Source organism: Nelusetta ayraudi, unplaced genomic scaffold (assembly GCF_046127955.1).
Source record: "Nelusetta ayraudi isolate G7.1 ecotype Tasmania unplaced genomic scaffold, CSIRO-AGI_Nayr_v1 ptg000003l, whole genome shotgun sequence".
Taxonomy (NCBI): Eukaryota; Metazoa; Chordata; class Actinopteri; order Tetraodontiformes; family Monacanthidae; genus Nelusetta; species Nelusetta ayraudi.
The window spans coordinates 4,135,001-4,150,282 of record NW_027466053.1 but is presented as its reverse complement, the minus strand read 5'-3'; the positions used below and the strand labels follow the sequence as shown (position 1 = coordinate 4,150,282).

The window sequence follows — 15,282 nt, the reverse complement described above, 5'->3', positions numbered from 1 at the left end:
AATACTAAGAAAATACTAAATAAATAAAACAATTACTTTTGTGTCCATAATTAACACATTAAGCCACAGTACCAATAAATCAGAAATAAGGAAAGAAAATAACTATTTTGGCTCCAACATTCCGGCCCCTAATTGGCATGCAGGAAACAAATGTCAATTATCAAAACAAAACAGAGGAGCCAAAGTTCTTTCACATCTTGTACAATATTATCGTCTTTTTTTTTCTCTCTTTTTTCTCCTTTTTTTTTCACAATATTGCAAACTTTTCAGTCTCTTTTGAAGATCTGCAACAGTTGATGAGTCCAAGATGTGTGCATATGTGTGAGTGAATCTTCAGGTGCTGCTTGTAGGTGTGTGTGGTGGGAAAGGGAAGTGTGTGTGCGTGAATTTGTGCGGGGACGGGTGTGAGTGTGTGTTTGGCATGTATATGCGTTAGTCTCTGTCTGATGCCTCCAGAAGAAGCACGAGTTTGGTGATAGGCCGGCAAAGAGTGCTGGTCTTGGTCCGAACTTGTACTTGTCTTACGGCTCCCTTGGAATCAGGCACGGGTTGAGTCACTTGGCCCATAAGCCATGATCCTCTTGGTGCCATTTCGTCCACAATTAAAACGATGTCTCCTTTTTTGAAGTTTCGTGTCTTCCTTGTCCATTTTTGTCTTTGTTGCAGTTCTGGCAGATATTCTTTTATCCATCTTCTTCGAACTACATCTGCCATGTACTGAACTTGACGCCACCTCCTTTTGCTGTAACAGTCGTCCAGTATTGTGCAACTTCGCTACTGCAGCCCTTTGTGCATCGGTTGCTTTATTCCTTTCTTCCAGCAACACAAGTTCCTTGGCTTCAAACTTCTCCTTCATGCGCTTCACCTGGCTCTCCAGTTGAGTCAAGAAGTCTGTCTTCTCCTGCCACTTCTTGATTGTCTCACCGTGAACTCTTTTGGCCTCTTCCAACTCGACATCCTTGTCCACCAGCTGCTGTTTGAGCTCCTCCTTGTGGAGGCTCAAGTGCTCCAACTGCTCTCTGGCTTCTGCCTGCTGAGCGCGGGCCACCTCCCGCTGCTGCTGGAACCTCTTCTGGGCCTGCGTTGCCTCTTCACGCATCCTCCGTAGCTGGTCGTCACGCTCCTGCAAGGCCTCTTTAAGTTTGCGGATGGATTCAGTCTGGTCATCGACTATTTTGGCTTTAATTTTGAGGGCATTGCCGTCCCTCTCACTCTGCTTCTTCCGACTCTCCAGCTCAGCACCCAACACCTCTATCCTGGCTTCCAAACGTCCTCGATCCTGAGCCAAGGACACTCCTTGATGAGCGAGTTCCTGGCCCCAGATCTTCCTCTCTGCCCTGAGGCCGTCTATCACAGACTTGTGGGCTGTGAGCTGAGACATCAGTTGTGCCTTCTCTTTCTTCAGCAGCTCCAGCTGCAGACTCGCACGTCTGTCCTGCTGCAATTCTTCTTCCAAGGAACGGAAGCGGCCCTTCAGATCTGTCACAGTGTCATTTTTGGCTTTGTTCAACTGAGAGATGCGGCTGTTCTGTTCTTTGACCATTGCTGTCAGCTGCTGCACCAGAGAGGCAGATTTCTTCTCCTTCTCCTGGAACTGAGTAAATGCCGCCTTGTGACCCACAAGCTCCTCGGTCATCTGGTCACAAACGTCTTTGACCTCAGAGAAGCGAGCAGCCTCAATGGTGAGCGCCATGCGGAACTCGTCCTCCAGGGCAGCGTACTGTTTCTTGCCCTCTGCCAGTTTCTCCTGCAGCTCAGACTCCCTTTGGCCGTGTTTCTGCTCCATGAATGCAACTTCTTTGGCAACTGCTTGGCGGAAATCTGACCCATCAGGCTGCAGCCGCAAGTCCAGTTGTTTCCTGTGCTCCTGTTCCCTGGAAACCAAGAGCTCGTGCAGCTTTTGAAGTTTGTCTTTCTGCTGGCGCACCGCTGCTCTCTGGATGTCCAGCTCTCTCCTCAGAACTGCTGCTTTGTTCCCCAGCTCCCGCTGTCGCTTCTCCTCCTCGGCTTGCTGTTGCGCCCTCAGTGACTCCCCCTGGGAGATGTTTTCCTCCAGCCTGTGCAATGCAGCCTTGTGTTGCTCTTCGCTGGTGCGGGCTTGCTCCACCTGCTGGGTGAGGGATCGACACCTCGCCTCCAGCTCCTCAACACGATTTTTCAGTTCACAGCGCCCTGACCGCTCCCTCAGCAACAGTTCTTTCAATCTGTCGGTGGTGTGAAGGGCCAAACTCTGAAGATCTTTTTCTTCGCCGGCCTTGGTCTGCCAGCACTTGAGTTCATCTGTGAGCTTCCTAACGGCCTGCTCTGCCTTCCAGCGTCGCTCTCGCTCCTGGTCACGCTCTTCCAAGATAGTCCTGTAGGTTTCTGCCTCATCTTTGGGTTTACTTGTCACGTCAACAGAGGCTCCAATGGCTCTTTGCAGGAACTTTCTCACTGGCTCGACTGCTTTCGCGCCGCGTGCAATGTTTACTTTTTTCCGGGTTCTCACTGTGGCCTCTGAACTCGTCTCGATGCGACACTGTGGATCACTGTCTGATTTCCTGCTTCTGATCTCCTTGGCAGGCCCCTTCTTCGTAAGGCTGTTGCGATGTCTGGGGATCCTGGACCGCCTCCGGTTTTCCTTCCCACTGTCACACTCGCTCTCTGACGTGTGATCCGTGTCCCTCTTGAAGATTTGTTGTGTCACGACAGCAGAGGAGCTACTGGTTGTTTTATCAGCAGGGGTCAACTTGATGAGCTGGTAAACTTGTTCCTCCAGTTTTTTGATGCGTTCTTCATTGACAGAGTCCACTGTTTCAGCTACACAACGATTGTTTGGAAATTGTGTGTCCCTTTTCTTTAATGGCAAAGCAATGCTGTAATGTCCATCTACCATTTTGATGGATGCAGAAACACTTTCCATGAACAATTTATCCTCCTGCGACATTTCAAGACGCTCTTCTTTCTCACGCTCCGGGAAGTCTTGCTTGATTTGCTGTCGTATCAAGTTCTCCAGCTTGACAACAGAGATCCTGTGAGCCATGACAACCCGTTTACCATTTTTGGAGACACTTGTTTTTCGAAAGGGACCATTTACAGTCCATCCTAAGGCTGTCTTAATGGCATAAGGTCCATTTTGCCTGCTGTTAATTACCTTCCAAGGTTCCAGTGCCATTGGAACGTTGCTGCCGATAAGCAAGCCGATATCAGAATTGATTGGATTGAGTTTTACCTCCTTTAGATATGGCCATTGCTTCAGATCCTCATGCGTGGGAATATTTTCCTTCTTAACAGGGATTTCATCTTGCATGTATGTAGTCGGAAGATCAAAGTAATCGTTACTGTCGACACTGCACATCTCTAGATCACATACAGATGCTGTCTTGACAACTTGAACTTGAACCATTGTTCGTAAAAGTATATCTGTGGTCCTTCCAGTGAGTTGAAGCTGCTGGAGAAGTGCCTTGCTGCAAAAACAATCAGTGCTGCCTGGATCTAAAAAGGCATATGTGGTGACTGTTTTGTTGTTTTTCTTGTTTCTTACCTTTACAGGCACTATAGCTAAGACCGGTTCCACTTCTCCAGTGTTGTTATCACTTGATCCAGTTTCTTTGTCAACTTCAACTAGACCACTTGTGACAGACTTTTCTTGGTCTTTATAAGTTTTGGCTCCTCCTTTATTGGTGATGTGCAAAACAGTAGGGTGCTTGAGAGAACAAACTTGACATGTCAGCCTTTGTGAGCATCCTTTGCTCATGTGCCCTGACTCCAAACATCCAAAGCACACTCCTTTCCTTTTCAAAAAATCCAGTTTTTCATTGTGAGCTTTCCTGTTAAATTGAGAGCAGGTATCAAGCGTATGAGCGCCACTGCAAAATAAACAAGGCTTTCTATTATCTTTAATAGATTGGACATGGGAAACACTGCCCCCTGCTGGTCTTGTCAATGGGGACACGCTGGTAACTAAACCACTCTTGCTCCTTCTCACCATGCTGCCTTTTGGCAGCTGTGGTACCTGGAAGTTTCCTTTTAAAATTGGTGCAACGTCTTTTAAGCTGCCGAATACTGGGTGGGATAAGACTTTAGCTTGATTATCCACAAAATTCACCAACTCTGCAAACCTGGCTCTTCTTCCACTCTGCTCTTGCAGGTCACAAGCTTTGAACCTCCATTTTTCTTTCAATTTATAAGGAAGCTTGGAAATGATGGCTTTCATATTCGTTGGATGATCCAGTTCCTCCAGATAATCCACCGTGTTCATTGCGTTGAGGCAGCTGTTTAAAAACAATGAGAAGCTCTTCAAAGATTCAGCATCCTCCACTTTTATAGATGGCCAACAGATTGCCTTATCCAGGTAAGCTGTGGCAATTGTGTAGTCATCTCCAAAATGTTTTTTCAGCAGTCTTTTTGCCTCCAGATATCCTCTGTCTGCTGGCATATACTGGCAGCTGCGCACAAGCTCCTGTGGCTGGCCGGCTGTAAACTGCTCCAAAAAGTGAAGTCTGTCCCTGCTGTTGTCCGTTCTCTTCTCAATTCCATATTCAAACGCTCTGATGAAAAACAGATAGTCCAATGGTTCGCCTTTGAAAACTGGTATGGAAAGTGAAGGTAATGATGACATATTGTGCTGCTTTACCAGAGCTTCTGTAATTTTGTTTTGCTTTTCCATTATTTCCGCTAACTTGTCAACGCTGGTATGCTCTTGCCTTGGTGCAGAGTTGAACCTCTGCATGGTGGTTGATTTGTGGTCATGCTGCTGAGCGCTCACGTGACTTTGCATGCTTTGTTCCACTGTGTGCGGCAGGTCATAACCTTTGACAGAGGTTTCTCTAGTTTTTGGTCTCACCACTTGTGGATGTTGTACCTTTTCAGTGGAAACTTCCTCGTGTGGACTTTGAGCAGCGCCCTTTCTGTAGTACGAGCTCATTCCATCAGATTGAAGAGATTTTTTGGAGCTGTCTCTGGCTTGCATAGACTCCAACACACTGATTTTTGCATTTGCTGCGGCGAGTTCAGTTTCCAGCTCCAATTGTTCCTGTCTCCTCTTCAATAGCTCCTGTTGCGCTTCAAGCTCGTGTTTTTTATCCAAGGCCGCAACTCTCTCCATGATGGCTGCTCTTTTGGCACGAATACGAATATGCGATGATGTTCCGGATGAACCTGACCATGACGTAGCCTTTGATTTTGGGGCATTAGAAACGCTGTCATCTGGTCCAATGTCATCACAGTTTACATCACCTGGTTGCTTGTCGTTATCCACCATAGTGAATGAAGTCATCTGCTGTCCATCTCCAATACTTGACTGTTTGACTTCACACAACCATATTTGCACATCCTGTCCAAAAGCACTCAATTCAGCAATCTTATATTTAAGCCACTGCACTTGTTTAGCATATTCATTGTCAGGTAGCAAACCTTCAAGTGAATTCTGACATGCATTTGCTTCGTCACAAAGTCTGTTCAGTTCATGCAAATGGCCTTTTACTTTATTAGCATTTTCATTTGATTGCATGAGCTCTTTCATTATTTCCATTGTTTTTTTTGCCTGTTTGCACTTCAAGTTTCTTGTTTTTTGGGTGTTGAATAAAAACATCTCCCAACCCTTGGCAGTTAGTTTGATAACCCTTTTTTCCTTTACAGGGCCCGTCACATTTTCCATTGCGACATTTTGCTTTTCAGCATCACCATCTTGTCGCTGAACAACAGGATCAATGTTAGACGTGACGTTTTCATCCATTGCTTATATTCAACTTTGGCGTTACATTTACAGACTTCAATCCTTCGGATGTGCGAGTGCGACATTCCCAATGAATGACGCTTCATTGAGTGGGCGTGACAGATTAATGTTCATTGACGCTGCGTGCGTTCCATTTGTTTGCACAACAGCGTTCGAACGATCGTCATGCGCCAGTTTTAGACAATAAAAGCGCGACTATTTCCCTGTGAAATGTCGGGCTTTGCTCTTGATGAATTGTTGAGTTTCAGTTCGACGCGCCCAAGCGTGCTTGTGATAAACAATAATTCTGGAGGATGCGGCGATCCACTGTTCAGATTGTTTATTTGTAATCCAAAAACAAAAAACAAAAACGGTCTTACCGCGACAGCGGACAATGCGGCACAGGTTGTTTGCAAACTCACAGATCGACAAAGTAATCCAACAATCGTCAAAAAATGAGAAATCCAAAGAGTGCTTGAAAAGCGGTCTAAAACTGTTTGGCTGCATTCAACTCAAGAGACCTGCCGGCCCCGTTAACCACCCTAATATAGTGCAGGTGCTGCAGTCACCTGCCTATGGTGATGTGGGGGCGTGGTCCTTAGCGCAACCAATACTAAGAAAATACTAAATAAATAAAACAATTACTTTTGTGTCCATAATTAACACATTAAGCCACAGTACCAATAAATCAGAAATAAGGAAAGAAAATAACTATTTTGGCTCCAACATATATATATATATATATATATATATATATATATATATATATATATATATACATACATATATATATATTCCCTGGTGGAAGATGACTGGGACAACAGTCAAACAGACAGCAGACTCGAGCACATAGTTGGTGCTGCTCAAGCAGACCAGAACCAGATCCAACATAAAACCTCCTGAGAGGTACCGCAAAGACTTTGTTGTTTAAACTTTCTGAAGAAGGAATGTCATCTCTTGTTTATTTCTGTGCCACTTTGTTCATGTGGACTGTTCATTTTTTTCTAATGTTTAGGAGAGTGAACTAGTCATTTCTGTTTAACCTGTAGCCAGCTATTGTTGTTGCTGGCCACGTAACTCTCATCCGGTCACTATTGTCCATTTTCAACTGCTTTCTTTCCATATGTTAAAGGAGATGTTACGAAAGTTAACCACTAGATGGCAGCCAAGTTCCATGCAATATGCAGAGACATCTGGTGCGAGTTGATGACGTTGGCTTCCGGGTGTTTTACCTGATGAGCACTGTTATAACTTGCGGCCATACAATAAAAGTAGCGTATCTACAAAGATTGCCTGACTGTATAAAAGAAAGAACGAAACAAGGACAGGAGTTGGGGAAAGAACACCTCACCCCATCAACAACCACAGAATCAACGAGGCAAACGTCCCTGTCACTGTCCCGCCACAAGGGGCGAAACGTCAATGAATGGTAGTTCATGGTTGATGACCCTGCAGCTGACCCGTGGGCACCGAAAGAAGTGCGACAGGCAGCAGTGCCAAGCAGGAAATGTCTCCTACCTGTACATTTACAGTAAGTCATAAAATAGCTATATTGCATTTATTTTTCAGTGTTTTAAGAGTCCTTTCATTAAAAAGCTAAATACCATGAAGACACATATTTTGTGGAAACACACCCACTCCCACATTCAGGTGGAGGTCCTCCACCCCCGCGAGATTTCCCGGTGTTGAAACTGTAGGAGGCGGCGACTCTCACTGGAAGTGTCGGGACTGTTCTTCGCTGTAGGGGAGCGCTCCTCGTGGAGCAACTCTACTTCCGGTGTAGGGAATGCGTTATGCAGCGTTTTTTCTTTTGCATGTGTTTTCTTGCTTTGCATCGCTCCTCTGATGAAGTGAATGTTTTTATGTCCTGCAGCGTGTTGTTTTTTTTGTTTTGTTTTTTTGCGTTTGCACCACGATCCTCTTTTTGTACCGTTGTAAACTTGTATTTGTGTTTGTGATTTTGCGTCGTTTCCGTGCTCAAATACGCGATTGTCCCGTATTTGGCAACTAAAAAAGCTGTCCCGTAATGAACTGAGACGGGACGCACTTGACTTTGTCTCCACTCCGCCGCTCCGGCAACCCCAGTGTCCACGCTGAGAACTCTGTCCTCCGCAGTTCTTGGCATTTCGGCTCGCATTCCCAGAGGTGGGCAATGGGCATTCATTGCTGAATGTTTTAAAAAGCTTCTGGCGCGTGGTGGTGGGGTTTAAAGCGGGTGCACTGGGCTTGGACATTAGCGCAGCCGGAGGAAGAACCCTGGTTGCGGGTGCCCGTTCATCGGCAGGTGGTGCTGTGTGTGCGTGATGGTTGTGCGTTCACCGCTTGGCTGTTAAAGCCTGGAAACTTTTCTGCCTTTTGGACTCATACGGTGCAGCTGGAAGAAAAAAAAAAAAAATCATCATTCTGAAGGCGTAGCGGTGCGCCGCCTAATAAAAGCTCTAAAATTATTAATTAATACGTTTCTGTTGAATTTTATTTTATGTGCTACATAGATTTCCTTGTGCGCTGAGAATGTGCAAGTAGTGCTCGATTGCGCAAGCAAGCAGCTTAGAGGGAACATTGGTTATGATGCAATAAAGTAAATAGACTATGAGTCAGTAAAGTACCCGTTCTCTACTTGTTCTGTAAAATAGTGGTGTGTGTGTGTGTGTGTGTGTGTGTGTGTGTGTGCCAGATAAATATCAGCTGTTTCCCACATTGACTGATGTGCTTTTGAAACTTTGATCTTGTCTTCATGGTGTTGACTTTCTAAATGTCTGTGGTGAATACATGGAGATCTTGACAGAAGAGAAATCTACCAACAAGCAGAGACTTTATCTGGATTGTCTTGTTGCTTTATTGCTTCAATTCAACAGTTGATCATTGACTTGACATTGTTATGCAGTATAGACTGATGGTATATTTCATGACTTATTGATTGACTGTTGTCACATTGAGCCAACAAGCAGAATCAAAAGACAAAATTCTCTCACAATATTTACATGCATTCATCTGATTGTTGACAAACGGATCAACAGTCAGAAGGTTGATCAGATGGATGAGTTGTTGAAAGGTCAAAGGTCAGGGCGGAAAGGTCCAGAGTGGAAACAGACCTCAGCTGTGTTTCCACAGTAATAAAGTTGTCATGTGGACTAATGACACATTATTAATCTGCGGGATGAATGGGCTGCAGAGGAAGAGAAAGAACGTGGCACAAACATCCAGCAGGTGGACAACAGTCACCAGGAGCACCAACAGGAAGTGGCGTCCAGGCCCCGCCCACCCTGTGATTGACAGCCGGAGACACTGGGTAACAAACGTCAAGACAGAAGAAGAATCAAAGGTGAGAATTCAGCTCAGAGTCTCTCTGACGACTTCAGTCACACTTTCATCAACTCAGCTGAAGAACCTGAAGGAACATAAAGTCCAACATGTAGCGGCTGAGTGAAGGAGGTCTGGACTCTGTGGAGGAGCTCCATGGTTCCAGAGACGCTGTAGAAGGACAGAAGACCTGCTCTGTGGTCCAGGTACACTCGCACTCTGGAGGACCGAGGACCTGAGACACGAGTACTCATGTTGTTGTGACGAAACCAATATTCACCTGGGTAACAATATAAACTCCAGGATTTGTCATTTGCTGTGTCTCAATTCAGGTTCTGCACCCTTGAGGCCGAGTGTCCTCCGTCTGAAGGAAGCGTTCTTAGAGTTCCCAGCCTAGAAGGACGGACCAAACCCCGCCTCCCCGGTAACCACTCGGCACGGTCTAGCCTTCGGCGTATTTCCTCGTTTCGTCACCGCCGTTCCCTCTGGCTGGCCAACCCCGGAAGTGACGTTTCTATAGTATCACGTTAACCATTGGTTTGCCATCTAACGATGCCGTTGAATGTTCAAATAAATAAAATCCTACGTTAAAAACTGGATACTTTATGTGAAACGTCAATATTTAGATTTATATGTCGTGTCTTAACCAGTACATGCCGCTAATTTCAGCTGACTTCCCAGGATCCCACGATGCTTTGCAGCAGCACGCAAAGCATCATGGGATACCCAAGTACGCAAAGGATAGTAGCGGTGTATCCTTGGAATTGGCTAAAACGAGTGCGTATTTACGAGTGCGCATTTTGAGCGTCCTAAACACCCTCGGGAATTGGGACAAGCCTTCGCGCAGTGCGATGACGCAACTTCCTTTCAAAATGCGCACTTCAAGGATGCAGAACCTGAATTGAGACACAGCAATTGAATCCAAATCTACTTTCCTCTGACCTTCCTGCTCTGCCAATGTTCCTGTAGGCCACTGCTACACCAACCCCCTAAAATAAACCACAGAAGTCCCTCCCCCTTCTCCACTCAACCTCCCAGTAACATCGTCCAGTCAGACCTTCTCTACCCAGGACCTGCTTCTTGTCAGTGAATCCGTCTGGATGATCACAATAAGACTGAACTTCCTCCATGAATGTCACTTTTCTGTTCTCCTCAGATAATAACAGACGTTTGTGCACTGTGCAGAACTTGCTGTATTTCATCTCTCAGCTTGGTCCAGCTGCTGCCACGTCCTCAAAGTATCTCAGAGGACGGATCTCCAGGCTGGAGGAGTCTGGAGACGGACTGAGTGCTGGCAGTGAGGAGAACCTGTGGAGAAACTGGCTGTGGTCCAGTGTGTGTGAGATCTTCTCCAGCTCAGCGTCTCTCCTCTTCAGCTCCATCATCTCCTGCTCCAACTTCTTCTCAAGCTCTTTGACTCCACTCACTGCTGCCCCCTGTGTGGATCTGACCTGCTGCTGCACCTCAGAGCGTCTTTTCTCCAGCAGACAGATCATCTGGGTGAGGATCTTCTCGCTGTCCTTCACTGCTTTATCAGCAGAGCCGTTGATGGACTCCACCCCCTTCAGGTCTTCCTCTGTGTGCTGGATCTTCTGCTGGATCTTCTGCCTGGTCTCCTCCAACTCTCTCTGCCTCCCAGGCCTCTGTACTGCTGCTGACACTGTCTGATGACCTTTATGTTCATCCATACAGCATAAAGCACAGATGATCTTCTGATCAGTGCGGCAGAACATCTTCATCACCTCATCATGACGAGGGCAGATGTTCTCCTGGAGCTGCTGGCTGGGTTCCACCAGCTTGTGTCTCTGTAGGGGAGCAGCATCACGATGAGGCTGGAGGTGAGAGTCACAGTAGGAGGCCCGACAGACCAGACAGGACTTGAGGGCCTTCAGTTTCCTCCCAGTGCAGATATCACAGGCCACATCTCCAGCTCCAGCATAGCAGTGATCAGCAGGAGCATCTTGGAGTCCAGTCCCCCCCGTGCCAAAGAAACTTTGCACGTTAACTTTGCCGACACGTTAGCGTAGCGCGACAGCGACAGCGTGCTCCCCCCCCCCCCCGTCAACGTTAGCGCAATTTCCAACCAGCACTGCAGAGAGAAAGGCAATATCCAGGTGGAGTGAAAATACATCCCAGTGCCCACCATCACAGGCATATAGACGTAGATAAGATACATTTACATAAAATACCAGAATGTTTGTCAATTTTTCATTCAAACATATTTTATTTATTTAGTTAGATAAAAATGTTTCCTCCCAGCACAATATGTATTTGTTAATTTAACTCACATTCCTGCCATCATCTTAACACAATTCAGTGTCACTTTTAAGTTGGAAAAGCATAATAATTAAATTACTTAAATGGCACATTTCAAGTAAAACAGTTGCTATTTAGTCTATTTGTGGTGGTATGTGAGTTATACTTCCCATAAAAAGACTTCCTTTTACATCAAGAATATTTAAATTTTTCATAGATGACTCCCAAAGAGACAGACATATTCTGTCAAGTTCTAACCTGAAGACCACTCTGTCTGGTCCAAAAAGAATTATATTGAATTGAGAGCAGCTGTTCTTATTTTCTCTTTTTTGAGAGAGATTTGCTCAGATTTTCAGTTGACCTGTTGATTTGATTTCTCTGATTAAAATTAAAACAAAGTCTGATATTTGGCAGCTTGTTTAATTCTTATACATAGGTATAAAATACATTTTTTATAATAACATTCACGAGTTTTTGTTGTAAAAGTCATCATTTTCACAAGTTGGACATCTAAAAGTATCGGTATCTGTATTGGTATCGGGATACTAGCCTTGGTATCACCTGGTATCGTATCGAAAGGAAAAATAGTGGTATCGCACATCCCTGCTTCCACACACACACACACACACTATACTGTAAATGGCTGCAGTTTCCTTTACAAAAGTGCTACAGACATCATTCAAACATCCACGTGTTTGTCTCATCAAGACCTATATTTTACATTTGACAGCCACTTAAAAAAAAATGCAGGTCAAAAATATGCATCATTTGCTTACACAGGCATATGATGATTAGACCTCTTCTCCCTCTTTGTCAACACACAAATGCCTGCAGTTTCCTTTAGAAAAGTGCTACAGACGTCATTCAAATACCTACGTGTTTGTCTCATCAAGGCCAATATTTTACATTTGACAGCATCCTCCAAAAAAAAAAAATGGAGGTGAGAAATCTGCATCATTTGTATAGACTTCTTTCAGCAGATGTCGCCGGGCGTCGGCAGAGGACGGGGGTCAATTGCGGGCGTCGACAGGGGTCAGGCGTCATCGGGGGTCATCGGGCATCGCGTCGGCCACGGAGGCTCAGTCCCGCAAACGCTGCTTGCAGCTTTAATTTATTGTTTTGATTTAATTTAATTTATTAGTGTTAATGGCTGCTGAAAAAAGGGGATGAATAGTTCAAATTCGAGTTGAAAGTAAAATATACAAATGTTGGTAGTACTAGTAATCATTACTAAGTACAGTTATGCCCATCTGTTATCTTTGTTGGGCTTGAGTTTATGATTATTTTTTTTACCCTGTGCATCTTTTTTTTTGTTAGTAGGACTTGTCATTGCTCCAACACGAGTAAACATGTTGCGTCCCACTAGATGGCGCATTTGCCTTATTTACAAGCACCACGGTCATCGGAGCTGATCGCTGCCACTCTCAGCAGCGTGCGTCTACTAAGGTCTACTAAGATTCCACAATCTATTACACCTCGTGAGCAAAACAGGCTACAGGTAAAATTAAACATCTTCAGTTGAGCAACTCAGGCAATTTAAAGTGATTTAAAAACAAACAAACACTATAATACTAGGAAAAGAATCGTCTATATGTCAATAAATACAACAGATTGAGTATTCATAAAAAAAAAAATGCTTACTTTAAATAAGAAAATCCAACAAACCAACAATTGCAACACTAAAAAGCAAACCAACAATTAAAATAATGCTTAATTGCCTTAGCTTCGTCCCACACTTATCAGCTTAGCTACTAAGAATAACACACATTATTCACCTGGACAGAAGGAGGTTCTGAGGAACGTGTTGGTCCTGGAGCTTCCTGGTCAGGATGTTCGGGAGATCCCTCGGGCTCAATGTCTGCAGCGCCAACATATTTTAGAATTGCTCCTGCAGAGACAAAGCTCACTCGATCATCAAGCAAAACAGATCAGAAGCACATTTTCCTATTTTATTATTACAGTGATGTTGCAGTAATATAGGAAAAAAAAAAAAATGTTTTTAAATTAAACATTATGATTGCAGTGTCCCTTTAAAGCTTTTACCCAATTACAAAACTGTCACTTTTAAGAGTTTTTGGCATTACTTTACACACTGTACTAGTTAAAGTAATAAAACTAAGATAAATGACCCACTACCACAATAGTCTAAAATAGTCAACACCATGCCAAATAAAGTATTTCCATAAAATATTTCTTTGAATTATAAAACAGTAGCACATTTCTAATGAAGGGCCTACAAAATACAAACTAAGCTTAGTAAATTCATCCTAAGTTAAGGCTAAAATAACATTAAGAGTCAAATATGTGAGAGACAACTTCCACTGAACAATAACAGGGGACTGACTACAACAACAACTACAACATGCCCTCCCTCCCTCCCTCCCTGTTAGAATGTGAATAAACGGGTGTGGAGTCAATCAGTCAGTCCCATGGCAGGATAGGCCAACATGGCAGGATATGGTCAACTTTCATAAAACAAACAAAAACGCTGATTCATGACGATCAAATATTAGCCAGCCAGCTAACATTTATCCGACGCTAGCTAGCTGGCTAGCAGGACAAATAAACAAACTTGGGGGGGGGGACAACAGCGTTTCACCTCCACCTCTCCAGCCCACATCACAAACAAATAACTTACCTTTCCCCTTTGCAAGTTTTTCTTGATCAGTTTTCTTTTCCTTCCGTTTTTCCGCACCGCTGGGATAAGTCCATTTTGATGCCATTATGGTGTCTGTTTTTAATCCTCTCACTAACGGGAACGAATGGTAGCTATAAATCATTCACATCATACCTGTCGGCGTCGCCAGCCCGCTACGTCACAACCTGCGTGACAGTGCGGCAAGCCCCCAGAGTCCAAGATGGCGTCCCATTCCTTTCTATGAAGTTGCTCACCCAGCGCATGGCTCCCAAAAACCTTTTGACTTCCGCATTGATGGGATAATAGAGCATGCGCAGTTGTGTCAGTGTGGAGATCGTCACTGACAGACGTGCGCGCTCATGAACCGTACAAAATTCAACATGGAAATCAATGTATTTTTTACGGAACAACTGACGATTGTTGTTTCAAAATTTTATCAATAATAATGATTATTATTATTATTATTATTATTATTATTATTATTATTATTATTATTATATTAATAAAATAGTATTATTATAATAATATACGATTATTTGTGTATTAAACAAGTGAGCAATGTGCCACTGAATAATAAATGATAATTCTTTGAAGCAACTCTCTATGGACCATAACAGCACTGCCACACATATTTTTTTAATTAATAACCTCTTTGGAAAGCAGACAAAGTAATAAAATGATTGGTCTATTTATTTCATCAGAACTAAAAAAATTAAAAATAAAAACTCAACGATCTTGAAAGTTCCTCCCTTTCTCTTGCACCTGTCGATGTCAAATTTGCAAATATTTTGTCGTCCTCATGGAATTAAACAGCACACCATGTTAATTTATCAGTGAGTGCTCTCTCTTTTCATGCAATTCATCACTCTTAACATGTAATGCTGAATCATGAAAGCTATGGAGCAAAAAATAATAATTACATAAACGACGAGTGAAATAAAATGTGTCATTCATTCAATAAAGATTTCATTCATTCATTCATTCATCTTCTATACCCGCTTATTCCTATTCAGGGTCACGGGGGTCTGCTGGAGCTTATCCCAGCTGTCTTAGGGCGAAGGCAGGGTGACACCCTGGACAAGCCACCAGTTCATCGCAGGGCCACATAGAGACAAACAACCATTCACACTCACATGCACACCTACGGACAATTTAGAACGTTCAATTGACCTCACATGCATATTTTTGGAGTGTGGGAGGAAGCCGAAGAACCCGGAGAGAACCCACGCAGACACAGGGAGAACATGCAAACTCCACACAGAAAGGTCCCAGGTCCGGGCCCCGGAATCGAACCCACGACCTTCTTGCTGTGAGGCGGCAGCGCTTTTATTTCATTTAACAAAGCATATCATTATTTCATCATGCATTTAATTGTTTTGTGGTCCTGTGTTTT

At 44.1% G+C, this 15,282-nt stretch overlaps 1 pseudogene; it reads right to left on the bottom strand.

Moving 5' to 3' along the window:
* Positions 1 to 310: 310 nt before the first annotated feature.
* LOC142890726 (leucine-rich repeat and coiled-coil domain-containing protein 1 pseudogene) lies at positions 311 to 3,022 on the bottom strand (annotated as a pseudogene).
* Positions 3,023 to 15,282: the final 12,260 nt, after the last annotated feature.